The sequence below is a fragment of the Lineus longissimus genome, chromosome 14 (assembly GCF_910592395.1).
Source record: "Lineus longissimus chromosome 14, tnLinLong1.2, whole genome shotgun sequence".
Taxonomy (NCBI): Eukaryota; Metazoa; Nemertea; class Pilidiophora; order Heteronemertea; family Lineidae; genus Lineus; species Lineus longissimus.
In genome coordinates, this window is record NC_088321.1 from 10,834,346 (window position 1) to 10,852,313 (window position 17,968).

Consider the following 17,968-nt stretch of genomic DNA (forward strand, 5'->3'; position numbering starts at 1 on the left):
TTTTTCAAGGTCAACACGACCTTAACCTCACTGTCCTCAAATCCTGTGGCCAACTTCATCCTGGACCTATCCTGAAAATTTAAGCAAGATATCTTCATTATTCGTTGAGATATTGTATTTTTAAGAATTGTTTTTGTGCATGTTTTCTCAGGCTCCATACAGCTATTTCATTTCCAATTTAATTGACAGATTTTGAAAAAAATGTCCAAGTGCCTACATTGTTTACAAAACTCAGCATGTGAAGCCTACCAATGCATGTAGGGGCCTGCATGCATGTAGGCCTAGGCCTATCTGAAATGAGTGCCCATGGCTACTAACATTAATGCCAGGTTACAGACTGCTGCCGCAGGCACACGTTAAGTAAAGGGCATACCGGTGTCTGGTGTTGAGATGGCTAAGGAAATGTATTCTTTTGTCCAGCTGCACTTATCAACATGGGCCCGATAACCAGCCGTGCTACAAACAGTTTGTGCCAGAAGATGTGATTCACCACAGGCTAGTGATGAAGGAGATGACGCCACGTGACCAGATGCTAATCCTTCTGGGGAAGATATCCTGCAATATCAATGTATCGGAGATGACTGTGGCAAGCAGACGGAGAGAGCAGACAGTTCGAAAACAACAAAGGACGTACTATTGGCTAGAGGCAAAAGCTATTTGTCGTGAGACCTTCAAATTTCTGCACAGGTGAGCTGCCATTCTCTTAACTTCAAGAAAGTTTTAATGATGTTGATTTTCAGGAATGGGGAATGACGTTCATCAAGAATTTTAATTCCATGACACGTTTTACCACTTTTCCCATGATTTATTTCTGTTCTGTTACTTTCAGCATCAGCCAAAATCGCCTTACTCATCTGATAAAGCACTATAATAAGGAAAATGGTTTGCAGCCTATGGAGAAAAAATCTGGGGGAAGGAAGAGCAACACACGTTCGTTTTGTTTCGAGGATGTTAAGAGGACAGTGTCCTTCATCACCAACTATGCTGATGAGAATGCTCTTGTGCTGCCAGGTCGGTGCCAGGCTTTAAGCGGGATGACATCAAGCTTATTCCGTCATCACACACTGAGACATCCGTGTACGATTGCTACAAAGAGGCTTTGGATGGGACAGGTGATAAACCTTTTTTACTTCAGCTTTCAGATTTTTTTTTTTTTTTTTTTTTTTTTTTTTGATTTTTTTTATTAAGATGGCTGCCAAATGGCGGTAGTATTTGATTTGTTCTCTGACGAAATCGGAATTTATCGCAGTAATCAAGAAGTCCTATCGTGATCGTAGGGACTGATATAAGCGTGTAGGTGAGACTGACTGATATCTGATAGACTTTTGCCAGGTTTCATTCCTGGATTGTGAGTTTTTGGAGCTGTAAATGTCCCAAGTCGTTCTAAAAATTCCATAGTGCATTACAGTGCACATACATGAACATACATACGTTTAAGGACAATCCGTATGTGTTCATTCGTCACGCATGGCTGCGTCATCGACTCAAAAGACTTTAGAGGATTGCGATTCGGTCTGGTCGTTGTCTGGGACGCCGACCAACAAGCGGTCGTTCAATAAGTTGACACCAGATGGCAAGAAAGTGAGTCCCGAGCACAAAATGTCAAAGGTTGGTGACGGCAGCAATGAGGGCGATGCTGATGATGAGCGCGAGAAGGATGATGTGACAGATGTGAATACTAGTAAACAAGATGACGGTCATACTGGGGATTGTCAGACTCCAGTGACCATATGTGACCCGGTTCTGGCATATATCGTATATGGTGTCCACTCGGGGCCATTTGATGCCATTAAAAAGGCTGTGGTTGGTTTCTTCTCGCCGAATGACATTCTTAGTGCGAAAAACCTGTTATGGGAGAAAGGTGACAACAGTGTATTGGGTAAGAAAGAGACGAGAAAGACCTCTGTAAATCGGTCAGAGGAGGCAGCAAACGCAGTAGACATTATTCAGGCTATTAAAAAGCTAGATTCTGCAGATATGTTGCCGAAGTTTGTGATTGACGCAGAGGATCTTGGGAAGATTCCACGTGCTCATCCCGAAGAGTTAAATAACATTTCATTAGTTGATCGCCTGTCGAAACTAGAATGCAGGCTCGCGGAGGTGCAGAAAGTCGCTACCAAAAACTCTATTGAAATCTTTGATATCACAGCGAGAGAACAGAAACGGGAAGCAAACTTCGATAGGGAGGCAGTGTGTGTCGAAAGTGAAATACAATCGAGCGAGACGGAGACGTGTACTGAGAATCCCAAAGCAAATGGCGCATACAGTTCTTATATGCCACCGCAGTGCAGTATGTCATTGGTTAATGCGCGAGCTAGTATCGGTAGCAGGGGTCACCGTGGTCGTCGGGGAGGCAGTCGTGGCTGGCCTCACATCATGTATCCGTCCGGAACGAGGATGGAGACAAAAGAGCTGCCTGTAGGAAAGTCGTACGCCAAGGCCGCATCAACCTTGCCGTCCGAGTCTTTCCGTGGGAAAGACGACAATCAAGGTCTATCGCAGGACTCCCGGTCCGGCGGCGTATCCGCACCTATTCACAAAAATGTGCTGCGTCTTAGGGGATGCAGTAAATCAGAAAATCAGTACAGGAGCTCTGACGGTGACAGTGATGTCTTCGAAAAGGGCAGATATGAAGTGCAGCGAGAAAAGAAACGTGAAATGAATAGGCGTCGCGCAATCGTTGGGAAAGCTAAGTGCAGTGATAAACTTATAGCAGGTCCGGAGCCTGCCAGGGATGTGTTTGTGTACCGATTGAGAAAAGGCACAGTTGAGTCTGATCTCGAGGAATATGTCAAAGAACAGGACATAAATGTGCGTGCTGTTAAACGTTTATCACACCCAGATTCAGCATACTGTTCATTTAGGATAACTGTCGGGAAAACAGACTACCCGAAACTCATGAGTGAGGACATGTGGCCGGAGGGCGTCACGGTCCGCAAGTATGTCGTTCCGTCTAAAAGTCGCGAACAAAACAGACAGCAAGGTGTTGATGATAAGTAGGTCCCTAATTCTTTTACTGACAATAACTCTGGCTACACTTGTGAACACTTTGAAATGCACTACTTACAACAGTAATGGTACTGGGCCTGGTAGACATGAATATTTAAGAGACCTTAGTAAGGATGCGGATTTCCTCTTCATACAGGAACATTGGTTGTATAATGAGCAACTTAAGAAACTTGGTAGTGAAATTGGGAGTACCATTAATATTCATGGTGTCACTGGTATGGCAAGTGAATCTTTGTTGGTTGGCAGGCCTCACGGTGGCGCTGCAATCGCGTGGAACGCTCATAGTGATGCATGTGTTAAACCAATTCAATGGGAATCAAAGAGGGTATGCGCTGTGCAGGTTGATAGCCCTGGTTTACAAAATGAAATGTTGTTGATAAATGTGTACATGCCTACTGATGGGCAAGATATTGAAATTTTTAATGGTGTCCTGCAAGAGATCTCTGCAATTATAGAAATGTCAAATGTTAATGATGTTATTATTGGAGGGGATTGGAATACCGACTTCAGCAGGGCCGGGTCAGATAATACTAGGGCGTTGTTGAACTTTTTGGAGAGGGAGAGTCTGTTCTGTGGAAGAACGCATGCCGTATGTAATGTAGAATATACATTTGAGAGTAAGATCACAGGCGCAAGATCCCTTTTGGATCATTTTATAATCTCAGAAAATGTTTTTAATAGGATCGAGCAGTACACTGCTCTGCATAGGGCTGACAACCCCTCAGATAACTCCAGCCTTTCTATGATATTGAGTACTGATGTTCAGGTCTTTGGATATGAAAATAAGGACGTAAGAAATGAGTCTAGGCAAATACTAGACTGGGATAAAGCAGGACCTGAGGACATTATGAGATACAAAGAGGCTTTAGATGAAAACCTGAGAGTTATTGCTATCCCGGATGACCTGACACGCTGCGGCGATCCATTCTGTGTCATGCACAATGAGGTAATTGATCGGCTTCATGAGGAGATCATTGCGGCGTGCATTTCGGCTGGGGAGGAATCTATACCTCTAAAACATGTGAAAAGTGGGGTACGTGAGGACCAGGGCAGAGCCGGGTGGACCGATGAGGTGAAAGAGTATAGGCAACGAGCTATGTTCTGGCATAATCTCTGGAAGGAGAATGGTAGGCCGCGGCTGGGGGTGATCGCTGACATAAGGCGCCATACAAGGGCCTTGTATCATCTATCAGTTAAACGAAACAAGACAAATCATGATAGGGTTGCAGCTAATAAGTTAGCCGAGTCACTCGGAAATAATGATAAAAATGAGTTTTGGAAGAATGTGAAGAAGGTTAAGGGAACAAGAGCTATGCAACCAAATAGCATGGACGGAGTTAGTGGCATGGACGCTACATGTAATCTCTTTGGCGAAAAATTCAAAAGTTTGTATAACTCGGTGTCGTACAATGTAAATGAGATGAATGACTTGAAGAGGGATCTGGATTTAGGAATCGCCAGTGGTTGTCGGGATGGTAATTGTGATGCCAGTCATGGTATTTCATTCCAAGAGGTAGTTGGTGGGATCAGGCGATTAAAGCGCGGAAAGACGGATAGTAATCCTAAAATAATGTCAGATCTTTTTATCAATGGGAGTCAAAGGTTGAATGTGTATTTGTCACTTTTATTGAGTTCCATGATGAGTCATGGTTATTGTCCCCGTGGTTTCGTTCAAACCAGAGTTATTCCAATTCCGAAGAACAGCAGAAAGTCTTTAAATGTCTCAGATAATTATCGTGGTATCTCTTTAAGTAGCATCATCGGAAAAATTATGGACAACATTTTCTTAAAAAAGTATGAGAAGGTTTTACAGACCTCCGATGCTCAATTTGGTTTTAAGACTGGTGTTTCTACGGCGGCGTGCAGTTCAATTGTAAATGAGGTCATTAATTATTATAAAAGCTGTAACACAGCAGTATATTGTGTCATGCTGGACGCTAGCCGGGCTTTTGATTGCGTGCATTTTGTAAAGTTATTCTGTCTTTTGACTAAAAAAGGGTTGTGCCCGTTTGCGGCAAGGTTTCTGGCATCTTTATACACCCAACAACGGGTGAGAGTTCAATGGGGGGAATGTGTCTCAGCAGAATTTGCTGTCTCTAATGGTGTGAAACAAGGTGGTGTATTGTCTCCTGTACTCTTTGGTATTTACATAGATGAGCTAGTGGCGAATTTAAAGAAGGCTGGTTTTGGGTGCCATGTTGGTAACCTCTTTTGTGGCGTCTTTGCCTTCGCAGACGACCTAATCATGCTTGCACCCTCATTACGTGGGTTGAAGAAAATGTTGAGTACAGCAAGTTGTTTTTCAATTGACTTTAATATTTCGTTCAATGCATCAAAAAGTAGATTTTTAGTTTTTGGGTTAGATGATCCACCAAGGGCATTGTTTTTTGAGGGCACACAGATACTCATATCTATGGAGGAAGAACACCTCGGTATTATTTTGGGTCCTCGTGTTGATCGGAGAAGAGTAGAGCTTTTAATAAATGACTTGTACAAAAGAACTAACATGTTAATGGCACAGTTCAGATTTGCCCATGCGCATGTAAGGTACGCACTTTTCAAAAGTTTTTGTATGTCTTTATATGGTTCCCAGCTTCTGGACTTGTCTAAGCCTTATATGGAGGAATTGTTTGTTGCGTGGCGGAAGTGTCTGCGACGGGTTTTAAATCTACCATACAGGACTCACAATGATTTACTGCCGTGCATTGTTCACGACTTTTGTATTGAAATTGAACTAGAAAAACGGTTAATGAATTTTATGGGTGGTATGTCTTCATCCAAGAATGTATTTGTCAGCTTGTGTTTTAAACTTGTGTGTCAGGGGAGTGAATCTTCACTGGGGAGAAGTGTCAACATGTTGTATGCAAAATATGGGTTAGATAGGAACAATGTGGACAGCTGGGGAGATATGTTGAGGGTTTTTTATATAGTGAATGATAAGAACGGGCAAAATAGGTTAGCGGAACAGATTAGCGAATTGATGGTCATGCGAGACGTAGGGGATGCGGCGTTTAATCATAGGGAATTAACAGAAATGATTTATTTTCTGTGCACTAGTTAAATTCTTTGAACCTTGATTTTTCACGGATATGTAAATAGATCGTTGTAAACAAGCACCTAGCACCCAGCACAAATCTGTAAATGCACCACATGTGTCAGAACTATTTCTCGACGAATAAACACACATATATATTGTAACCTCTAGAAGAAGAAAAAGAACAAGCTGTAGCTTTCTGATTATGTTACTGTATTCTTAACAATATTCTTCATCCTTTTCAGATCACAGGATAATGGGGAGCAGCAGCTCTTTTGAATTTTGGAGAAAGCTCTGCCCTTTCATTGTTGTTGCAAGACCCATGACTGACCTATGCTGGACTTGTCAGCGTAATAACCAGCTGATCTTCAGGAGTGCCAATCTGCCAGATGCCAACAAGAGTGAGCGAGTAAAGCAGCAGGAGGAACACTTGTACATAGTGCACCGTGAACGTTCTCTGTTCAAGAATATGATTCAGCTAGCAAAGGAGGCTTGTTCAAAAAACAATGTGACTGATTTGTCTGTGAATGCTCCCTGCAGTAGAGACATTACTATGCATTATAGCTTTGACTACGCTCAGCAAGTTCACTTACCGAGTAACCCCCTACAGCCTGGCCCAATTTATTTCCTTGTTTCCAGGAAAATTGGTCTCTTTGGGGTTTGCTGTGAGGGATTTCCGCGACAAGTAAACTCTCTTATAGATGAGGGCAACCTAGTGAGCAAGGGCTCAAATGCGGTGATCTCATACTTGGACTATTTCTTCTCAAACTATGGACTGTTCCGGCCAAAACAAGAATCGATACGTCATTTGGTACTTTGCCTGGAGAGTTGCAAGGGGACTGCACAGAACAGTGACTCTGAACTTTTTGATTGCGGGCCATACCAAATTTGCACCTGATTGGTGTTTTGGTTTGCTAAAAAAAGCATTTCGCCGTACTGAGGTCCCTGCATTAAGTGTACTGGAGGATGTGGTGAACAAGAGTGCTTCCGTCAATGTTGCACAGGTCACCGGGAGACAGGATGGATCCGTGGATGTTCCGGTATACAACTGGCATGAGTTCTTCAGCCCACCATGCAAACCACTACCTGGAGTGAAGAAATTACAACATTTCACGTAAATAATTTCAATACTCATTCAGGAATGTGATAATTAAAACAAGCAATTTTCAACTGTTATAATCACTTATCATGAATTTTGTGTCCTGTAAAGATGAAACAGATAGGAAACTGTTCATTTCTGCTACATGCAAGTCATGATAATAATAGTGGCTGATGATAAGTTTCCTCCATGACTTTAAATTCTTAAGTCTGAAGCAATAGACGTGTTCAAGACTGTGTGTGTAGTGCTGTTAGATTATAGATAGTGTCATAGCTTGCTCAGACTTACCCCTTGCAGATTGCCTCCAAAAAAGAATTACCAGAATTAATAATGTTCTAAAGTTTTTAATGATTTCCACTTTTGTTTTCAGGTTTGATGCTGAATTCCCAGGCACAGTCTTTGCCAAGTCCAGTTCAGAGGGTGAGGAAACTGCCTTTAATGTCATGTTGCCTGATGCCACCTTTCCAGATGGACGACCATTAGCCATTCAACCCCTAGGACTTCCCTTGGCGAGACAGCAATACCTCTTCAAGCAGATTCGTGATTTTGTAGCAGATCCCTACAAGGATGTTATGTGTCCAAGGCCTGCTAACATGCCCGTAGATGATTCGGATGATGAAGGAATGCTGAACCGGATGGACGAACCTGCTGATGCGACTCAGAATGGAGTGGTGACGATCAATGGACGTGGACGCGGATGGGGGCATGGTCGTGATGATGGACGTGGCCGGGGGCGTGGCTGGAGGCGTGGCCGTGGGCGGGGTCAAGGAAAGGTGAACTGAAAATGACATTCTGTTGGACTCTTGGACTGTGTGTTTGAAGTTCCAGATGTGCATAGACAGACATTTATACATGTTGTAGTTGAGTTGAAATTTCTCATCCTTGCTTAAAAAAAGTGTGTTGTTTACATGTGAAATCCAAACCTGTTTCTGAATACCAAACATCACCAAATTTTGTATACAATATTCTTGATATCTCATAAACATATGCTGAAAATTTCGCTTTAATTGGTTATTTAAAAGTATATGTTGCTAAGGAGTTTATTCTCATAACTTTAGAAGGAAAATACTCAATTTTCAAATTTTTTGGAACCCGCAAGTTTTCAAACTTCTAACGGCCATAACTTTCTCAAATATTGTCCGATTTACTTCACCTAGGTATCACTGGAAAGCTTAATCACTGGAAAACATAACAACTCAATTCCTTTAAATTGTCCCCAAGTGACTGGTTTTGTGATGGAGGGTCACATATGATCAACAGCTAATGTCATCCGTAATAGGCCTAGAATGTGACGCTGCTTTGCAATCTCCCAGAAGTTTTTGGGATATACTGGGGCTGTAAACTAATTGAGATGATGGAGATATGTAACCCAAATTTTAAGACTCATCTGCATTTTTCAGGATGGAGTTTTCGCATGACTGTACTATTTGCAGAAGAAGATGTCGGACGATAGAGGAGTTGAGTTGGCATTTGCGGCGGGACCATCCACTGCCTAGGAATAGTATCCCATGGACAAACAATCGTCATCAGGATCATCATCGGGAGAGGTCACGTTCTCCATACAGGCGAAGGCAAGACAGCAGTCATCGTAGGCCGTCACGAGATTTGAACCGTCGCTGGCCACAGGCCCGGACGCATCATCAATCACGTCAATTGGATCGGGCGCACGTCGTTAATTCGGAAGTAGTCCGTGTTGTACTCGCAGACAAGGACAGTCGTATAGTTGTACCCGCTGAGAGGCAGCCCCAAAAGCCTGGAGTAGAGAGACCTAAGTCACCTGGAGAGCATCGATGCCCAGATTGCGAGACTGTGACAACCAGGCACACAACATTACGTCGTCATTACCAGAGACGGCATGCAGCTGTTTTTAAGGAACACGGATTCCCCACAGCTATGGGACAAGACAGATCAAAGTCAGTAATGTCAGCCGCCCAGCCTGAAGAGGTGCCTAGAAAGTCTCCGACGTTGAGTAAACCGAGGAGTAGACCCAACAGTAGCAGAAGTAGCCACAGTAGTAGCATAGCAGTAGATCTAGTAGTAGTAGTAGTAGTAGCAGGAGCGACGGGGAGACAGCGATCGGCACTACAGTTGCAGAGTGAGAAAGAAAACGTTTCGCCTCATGGATCGCCTCGCATTTCACCAGCTAGAGAGACAAGCAACGTTACGGAGAATACCGACGAACCCGTCCATGTGATTAGACCTGATGTGCCTCTGCGACCCATGCGACCAGAAGGTGTTGTAAAGTCGACGAGAGTTTGAGGTGTGTCCTGATTGGTTGAGGATGGAGGAGACTGTAACATATCCCGGTGCAGTGTGAGCCAAGGACGCTCTGTGACATTTCATTTAAGCTACATGTACATCTTGGGACTCTCTTCTAGTTTGATATGGTTACGATTGTTATGAGTATTTTATATGGACTTGAGAGGACAAGTCAGTTCGCGTTAGTTTAAAGTTGAACTCTTAAAGGAGACTAGTCACGTGTTTGTAGATTGTTGTTATCAGCAGCAATGGGCTGATTTAGTTCTTTAAAGTTGGACTCTTAAAGGGTACTAGTCACGTTTTTTTTGGTAATTTTTGGACTCTTAAAGGGCACTGGTGACATTTTTGTAAATTGTGGTAAATATTGTTATAGATGTTTTATTCGTGCGATGGTATGCACTAGTTTTTAAGTGGGGGGGGGGCTGTTGTAATGCCAGGGCGCCACGCCCCTTTCTGGGGAAACCCAATGTTTCCATCGTCATGACGACGTCATTGCCTTATTTGGAAGCGGTTCTTCCGGGAGATAATTTATGTGAGTCATCCGTGCAAACGCACTTCGATTTATTGCTTTTATTATAATTTGGCTCAGTATAGCAGGGTGATACTCTCGGGAGGCATGTACTAGTACACTCAGATTAGTTTTATATAGGTTTTATAAGTATATTCATCGTTGCATTTGTGATTCAGAACTTTCTTTGAGTCTGGTTTCTGCGCGTATATTTCACTGTGTATTCTCGCTAAAACTCGGCATTTTGCCCAGTCTCCCGTCGATGATTACGACTCTGTCCCTTTGTGTATTTCTAAACTAAATACCAGGTTTGATTCGTCTGCCAATGTAGAATCAAACCTGTGTGTTCATTTCATTATATTTCCCCGTTTTCATACTTTTATCAGCGATGTTCTGAACCACATTTGTTAACATTTTAGAGCTTGACGTCACGACATCTGTTGTAGTCGCGTCGTGATTGGATTACGCAGTCTGTTTACATTGTTGCCACGTGCGTGCCATGTCTAGGTGCAGTTCAGAGTTGGATGCAGGGGATGCAGCATCGCATCAGCATCAGAGTAGAGCTATAGTGTATGTAATTATAATCAACGTTGAACAAAGTGCTTTTTAGAATATTCGTCTTTCTGTTGGATTTGCCCATGAGTTGAAGAACTGTCTGGACATGACAGTGTGTAACGTTACACGTGTTTGATTGGGATGCTGGCCTACATGTACAAGATCATGAGATGTACATCAAAAGGTCTCCATTTTGATGTTTGTCATGTTCGTGCTTTCTCTTCGGTTTTAGGCCTATTTAGGGAGTAAGTATGAGCTTTTGTATGTAGGCCTGTTGCTGGTCTAGCCAGAGTGATAAAAGTGATGAAACCCGGCCCCGGGATGAAACGGACAATTACATTGATGGCGAGTCCTTAGCCACACTATCGGGAGCTGAGGTTAAAGACCTCATCCCTCAACTTGGGCTTAAAAAAAAATCCAGAAATTACTCCGGTTGGAAATCAACTCCGTAAGTACATAGCTAGGCTAGGCTAAAAACAAAACTGAAACAAGAGGATGTCCGATGTAAGCCTGTCGTACCCCCAGATTTCATTTGTAGTGTCAATCAAAAGGATATGCTGGCTAGAAAAATAGAAGAAATCCACATCCACAACACTGCAGTGCAATCATGTGCATGTTACTGCGTCCTACTAAGGTAAACTTATATTTTAAAATTTAAAGTGTAAAAGTTGACAATTGAATTGCCTCAGTTTTTGCATCCACATGCAGTGACATGCATTCTTGATTAAACCCATTTCCCAAGCTGTGGTTTTTAGCTCACCTCTCAGAAGAAGTGAGCTTTTGCATTAACGTGGCGTCCGTCGTCGTTGTCCGTTAGCAGGGCACGTTTGGTAACTGTAGTGTTAAAGCTATGGTCACGCTCAACAGTTATTCCCGGCCTGGCCTTTCCATTGTGTGGAGCTGCAAATTGCTCCCCCCCCCAAAAAAAAATATATGACAAGATCACTTAGAAAATAAAAAATTACAGTTTGAATTCTCATTCCAGAGTGATGGCACCTCTCCATGGTCAAATCCTGCCAGTCCAGCCCAGGAGGATTGTTTTAGTTTAAGTTCTGCCTCTTCACGGTCAAGTCTAGTCCGCAGTCCTGCGAGCTGCACTGCAGTCCGGGAGGAATGTTTTAGTGCAAGGTCTACCTCTTCAAGGTCGAGTCTAGTGTGCAGTCCTGCCAGCTGCACTGCAGTCCGGGAGGAATGTTTTAGTCCAAGGTCTGCAAGCCCCAATGAATTTGTGGCATTTTCTGCTCCAATTCCAGATCCGGTACCCTTCCCAAAATTTTCAACGGCACTTACAGAGTGGATAAAAGCTGGAAAGCTAGGAATTCAAAAACAAACCAATGATCGCTTTGTGGAAGAATGTGTCCACTTTTATACCTCATTCAAAAGTTATCTCACTATCGACTACGACCGGATCGCAAGGGCCATCACTGATAAATTTCCCGCATGGAAGGATCCATATGGACATTGTTACTGGGTAAGTCAGGTCAAACTCCTGAGTATATTTATTTAGACTATTCTCTGGCCTGTTAGTGTCATGTATGGCTGTTACTGGACAATTCTAGTACCGAAACAGAATGACACTATGATCAACACAAACATAAGGTGTAAGCTAAGGGTACACAGCCTTGTTTGTGCAAATGATGCATTCAGGGCTGCTGAAAAACTATAACACTTACCCAAAATTAACACTAACACCAACTTTGATGTCACCCATTGTCAATGAACTGGAAAAATAAGAAAATTAAAGAAGAGCATCATTTGTAAGCCTATCCTCCACTGACATGTATAGGTCCTTTTGTTCTTGAAATGCCTTCCTGTAACATTTAAATCTTTCATTTCCAGGTCTCTTTCAAGAACAAATTTTCCGAGGCGGTAAGGGCAGCAAGGAAGAGGGAGAAGCGAGTCATTCGGCTGAATCAGCATGATGATAATTCGTCCAACTTCCAGTCGAAGAAGGCTAAATACAAGGGCATCGCCATCAGTGTTGATCCTGGGAAATCACGCGATAGTCAGACTTATGAAGGTATGTGCAGGACGTAAAAACAGGTCACGATCACTCTGCAAGCTTTGATATTTTATGTATGCAGATCAGCTCAGTTTTTTAAGGTCTGATTCCACTAGAGCAGTTTGCCGCCTGAGTTTGTTATTTTTGCATAATAATTTTTTTCGCCGCAACGACACACCACCTTCTTGTCAGGAAACTGCTCTAATGGAATCAGACTGGCTTTGATGTTGAAAGAATAAAAGAATTGCTAACATGAAATACAGAATTTTTGGAGCGAAACGTTCAATCAAGCAAACAGCTGAGTGATAGTTGAATGATAGTGGTTTGAGTTCGACCACACATTGACATGTTGATCTTCATTGGACTGATGTACATTGTTCACCCAAAATCGAAAGACAAAAGTTTGAAGTCTGTCTGACCTCTGGTTCTTCAGTTAGCGAGCGGATGCGAAAAACCTAGGATGGCAGCTGGCGGCCATATTGGATTTTGGAACACGCCCAAAATCAATAGGGACCCTTTGACACACTAGGCCTACAACCCCTAAAAATTTCAAGTCAGTCGAACAAGTGGTTCTTGAGTTATAGTCCGGAATTCAGTGCAGCGGACGCGGCGGCCGGAAACCACTCAAGTACATAATGCCCCCACTATGGCAGGGGCATAATTATGGACAGTTATTGCTGCAAGATCTAGGTGAGTAGACTATCATAGTACGTAGTTTTTATTGGCATGCAGCATTAAATCATATTGTTGGATATTGTATGATGCAACATACTGACAAGGACTGCCGGCGCACACTCCCGACACCACACACTATGTACATCAACATGGTCAGCATCTCGGCATGGGCATAAGCATGGCCATGACATTAATTGTGCTTAGACTGGGCTTGGGTAGGTTATATAACCTATGCTGATGCATTGCATGGCGATTCGGCCCAGGGGTTAGGCCTATTTCTTCTTCTTCTTCAGCGTTCGCTCTGCACTTGGAGGGGTCATTCTCCTAGGAGTAATCCTCCTCCAAGGCGGGATGAGCGTATCCTGCGTGCCACTACGGTTAGGCGCCAATTGGGTTTATTGGCCTAGTGGTCCGACTTTGACGAGAGAGATAGAGTCCACGCAAGCTACTCATGTTTCTCACTTGGTGGGGTCTTAGCTTGCCCTGGCATAGACACCAGGTACAAGGAACCTCGGTTTTGAGTCTCATTCGAAGGACTGTGAAGAGCCAGGAATTTTAGTTCCTTGAAAGCCACGCCGGTTCATCCAGACATACGATCCTGGGTTCTCCCCGGGATCGAACCCAGGCCTTATTGTGTGGTGGCCAGCAGTGTAAACTACTAGGCCATGAGGCTCCTTGTTCGGCCTATGATTGCAGGGACTTTCACTTCATCTTTGGAGGACTTAATCATAATGGTTCTTCATCCCATCGGTCTTGGGTAATTATCTGTGGCGAGGCGTGTTGGTGTATCTGGTAGTTTTGAGGGCAATAGAGAGGATAAGAGATCGTTCCGCAAACGCTAACACTAACGCAAACGCTATTTTTCTGGCGTGACCTTGACCCTGATACCGTAGATACGCTATTCGCTGAGCCACGACCGAAAATCGGCTCCAGATCATATTGCTCCAGACAAATACATGGATGATACATGGAGCCACTGTGACCAGTATCACCTGTAGTTGTGAGGATAGGCCCTCTTACGCATTTCGTATGAAGACTTCACTACAGCATTTACTCATAACCAATTTGGTAACATTATATTGATGTCTTTGAGGGGTTGCATCATTATGGAGTCTCTTCAACCCTATTACGACATAGTTTGCTGGTCCGCGGAATGGTGTTGTTATAAACTAGGCCTTATACTGCTCACGGTAATTTTTGGACGCTGTATTGGCTTGCATACCGTTCCAAGGACGATAACCCTATTTCAGTGATAGTGAAGCGACGAAGCTCAGCAGTAGGACTGATCACTGTTCAGAGGTAGGTGTGTGTGATATGAGTTCCACATTGGCCATTACACGTTTTCAGAATGCGAAGGCGGAGAAGGTTCGAACGAACGCACTAAAGGGCCTGGGAAAAAGACCAGGTAAAATATCAATTCTTCCTGTTCGTTTTGATCCACAGCAAGTAATACACACTGGTGTTTGAATGTGGCTGATTTTGCCCATAAAAGACATTTCTTCATTGTTCTGTCCCATCCAACAGGCTATATATGAAATGCCAGAAATCCGGCAAGCCAATAGTGTACAATTTTCATTATTCGGAACTAGAACAGCAATAGGTATGTAGGCTTAATCTCGTTTCACATACACATGATTTAAACGTATTCTAACTTTTACAGCATCCACAGAAGATGAAAATGAACCAAAGCCGGGTCCATCAACCGAGTCTGGTGCTTCACCGAAGATGAGGAAGAAACCCAAGGATAACACGCTCATCTATCTTGAAAAAAAGTGCGAAAATGAGGTGGAGCAGAAAAGGGACGAATTGGCATTGCGACGGGAGGAGATAGCTATCGAAAGGAGGAAAATAGAACTCGACAAAAAAAACAGGAATTGGAAAGGAAGGAAAGAGAAAGCCAAATGGCATTGGTCTGGAAGCGGAAGAGAGAAGAATAATGATGATGTTTTGAAGAAACAGATTGGTCTATAACTGATTGTATGATATGTCATGAGTCGTGATGGTTTTGTAGATGGTAGTCTCACTTTTTTTCAAATTAATCGTTCAATAAAAAACATATAAAGTACAATATAGAACGTACCCTGATTAATTGTTTTATTTCTCTATTTTCTATGAAGTTCTTGAGAGATCTGAAGAAACTGGGAACTGAACTTGGCGTGCCCATTCGAGAAAACCCAAACGTCAAGGGTACCAGGTGGGCGCCACATGTGCACAGAGCACTAGATGTTTTTCTCGTCACCAGTGGTGTCGAAGCTGGGCAGTATGCAGCGACGTATTATCATCATGAGAATCTCGCTGCAGACAAGAAATCAAGTACAGATATACAAGGAAGGGCGCTCAAGGTGAGTATATATATATACTATGTTATTGGTGACTGGAGCGGATGAAAACAGATTAAATCTAATATGATAATAACCTGGTCGCTTCCCGTTCTTATTTCAGCTCGTCAGGAAACGATTGAAAGACGTTGTCTTCATAGCCTACTGTCACTTCTTGGGGGACGTTTTCGTAATAATCGCAGCCCTCAGTAAGTTGTTCCAGTCCAACAGAACAATTTTGCAGCAGGCGGTCGCTGCGATAAGAGATGCCCTAGCAAAGTTGCAAAACCTTTTGATCCGGCCGCGAAGGAATGGTCACCTTCAGAGGTTTCTTTCGAGTATTGAGGAGCAGGTAGATGAGAACAATACCGCAGTGAAGTACCAGGTAAAAACTGAAAACAAACACTTTAAACTGTTAAAGGGCAGTGATTGGTTATTGTACGTTGTAATGTTTACTACCAATTCTGGTCGGGCCCAAAATCTGCTGCTTAATCTCTCCAAGGTCATTATGCGTACTTGTAGCCAATGTGCCCCAGCCACATTCTGTTTCAGCTGGAAAGCTCAGTATCAAAAGTGTGAAAGCCTAAAGGGCCCCGACACTGGTATACTAGTAGGCCTACAATATCATAAACATAATTCTATCCTAGTGATCACTTATAATGCTAGTACTTTCCTTCTGTGCCTGCGTGATTTAAAAGGGTTTGGAACTGAATGGGGAGACAGGCGAGATGTCACAGGATGCCTTTGGCCACAAGCCCTTCAGGAAGGCTATGAAAGATACCATCGATGTCACCGTAAAAGAAGTCAATAGCCGGTTTGCTGCCCTCCTCGTCAATGATGACGACAACGCTGATGGAGCCTCAAAGGCCGTGAGGTCTTTCATAAGTGCCTTCCATCATGACAGCTGGCCGGAGGACCCCGATAACCTAGCAGCTCATGGTGAAGATGCAATTGACTTCCTGATAGGATTCTTTGATGTAGTTTTAAAGAGGTATCTTACTCATGGGCATTGGCCTTACTGTGGAATGGTGGCATGTCCCGGCACGACCATGTGTGGTACCTGGCAGCACCAGAGACCACGTCTATCATTATGACATCGATCTGACTTTTATTTGTTAAATAAAAGAAGATATAGTTGCCACCTAATTCAGGGACCGAAACTACAGTTTATAGTTAGGAAAAGGGGACTCTACACTGTGTATGGTGGTTGCATTTCCTACTTTTAGGAATGGAGGCGACACAGAAGAGGTGCAGGAGGAGTACTCCCTCTCTTAAAACCCTTGTACATGGCACATTTCGGGATAAGAGCCACCTTGTCCTGTGGCAAACCCTGCTCACCAAGGAGCCCTACAACGACCAATTTAAGGTAATCGAAGGTGCCACAGGACGAAAGTTGTAGTTGAGTACGGGTATTCTATTCAATTATACTCTTGACATGGGACACCCTGTACTATGCAATCGGCCCTAGTTTTTAGCCTTTACCCGGCCTGCACTATGCCTTCTATGAAACAACTGTTTTTTTATGAGTTGTTCATTTCAGAATGTTCTGCATCTCGTTGAACCCATGTTGGTCATCCCGGTCAGCAGCGGGCAATGCGAGCAAGGATTCAGCGCTATGAAGAGAATAAAGTGTGATGTGAGGTCCCGTCTGGATGTGTCCACCACAGAAGACCTCATGCGAATCAGCATGGAGGCCCCCGAGCTGGCAGACTACGACCCTGCTAAAGATGTGGAAGCCTGGCGCCTATATCATAAAGATTTTTAATTGGGTTCCATTATAGTACTTTAATGGAAGGATTTAAGTCCACGGTAATGGCACTCCATTAAATCGTTTCATAAAGCGGTTTTATCGTGCCATTCCATTAACATTAGTGGACCGTAGATTCTACGGTGTACTACTTTGAGCATACATTAAAATGTGTTCGAACGCCGCGTCGCATTTGACACATTGTGTTATGATGATTAAGTGCAAAGTAAAGAAGTGTTACCAAATCATCAGTTTATCTGTTTAGGCTCTTATCTCTGTTATGCAGCTTCACGTGTAAAGTTTCTGCCAGCTATAAAAGGTCTCAAGCGAACCAGTGTGTCATCTGTCCTCTGTCAACTGTGTCCTGTGCCTAGTCGCTGTCGAGACGTTGTACTTGTAACAACATGCCGAGACCACGAGGGAAGAATTGGACTGAGGTCGAAATGAATATTCTGATTGAATATTATTCCGAGCATTATTCGATTTCGACTGCCCAATTTTGCCCATCTAACACACTTGACAAAAAAAACCGACTTTACGATGTAAGTACACTGTTTTAAAAGTTGTCCATTAATTTGTAATTCATTAAAAAAATATACCGGCACCGTATAGTGTCCCGAATACTGTCGCCAGTTCAACTACCCTTCCAAATAAGTTTAAAATTGTAACTTCAATGACAGCTTTCAAGAAAGTCATCCTGAAAGATATGCTGGATCATGCGGCTCATGTTGGATTGATGCACTTTTACAGTTCCTTTGATTA

The 17,968-nt window shown here is 43.3% G+C and overlaps 1 protein-coding gene across 2 annotated transcripts in view; it reads right to left on the minus strand.

Moving 5' to 3' along the window:
* Positions 1-225: 225 nt before the first annotated feature.
* LOC135498609 (uncharacterized) overlaps positions 226-17,968 on the minus strand; it is a 57,249-nt gene continuing 39,506 nt past the window's right edge. Inside the window, exon 11 of one of the 2 annotated variants that reach the window (XR_010449113.1) lies at positions 226-555. The gene's annotated coding sequence lies outside the window, so the exon portion shown is untranslated. Of the gene's footprint in view, positions 556-15,793; positions 15,852-17,968 lie in introns of those variants that run through there. The other variant, XR_010449112.1, reaches the window with a different exon arrangement.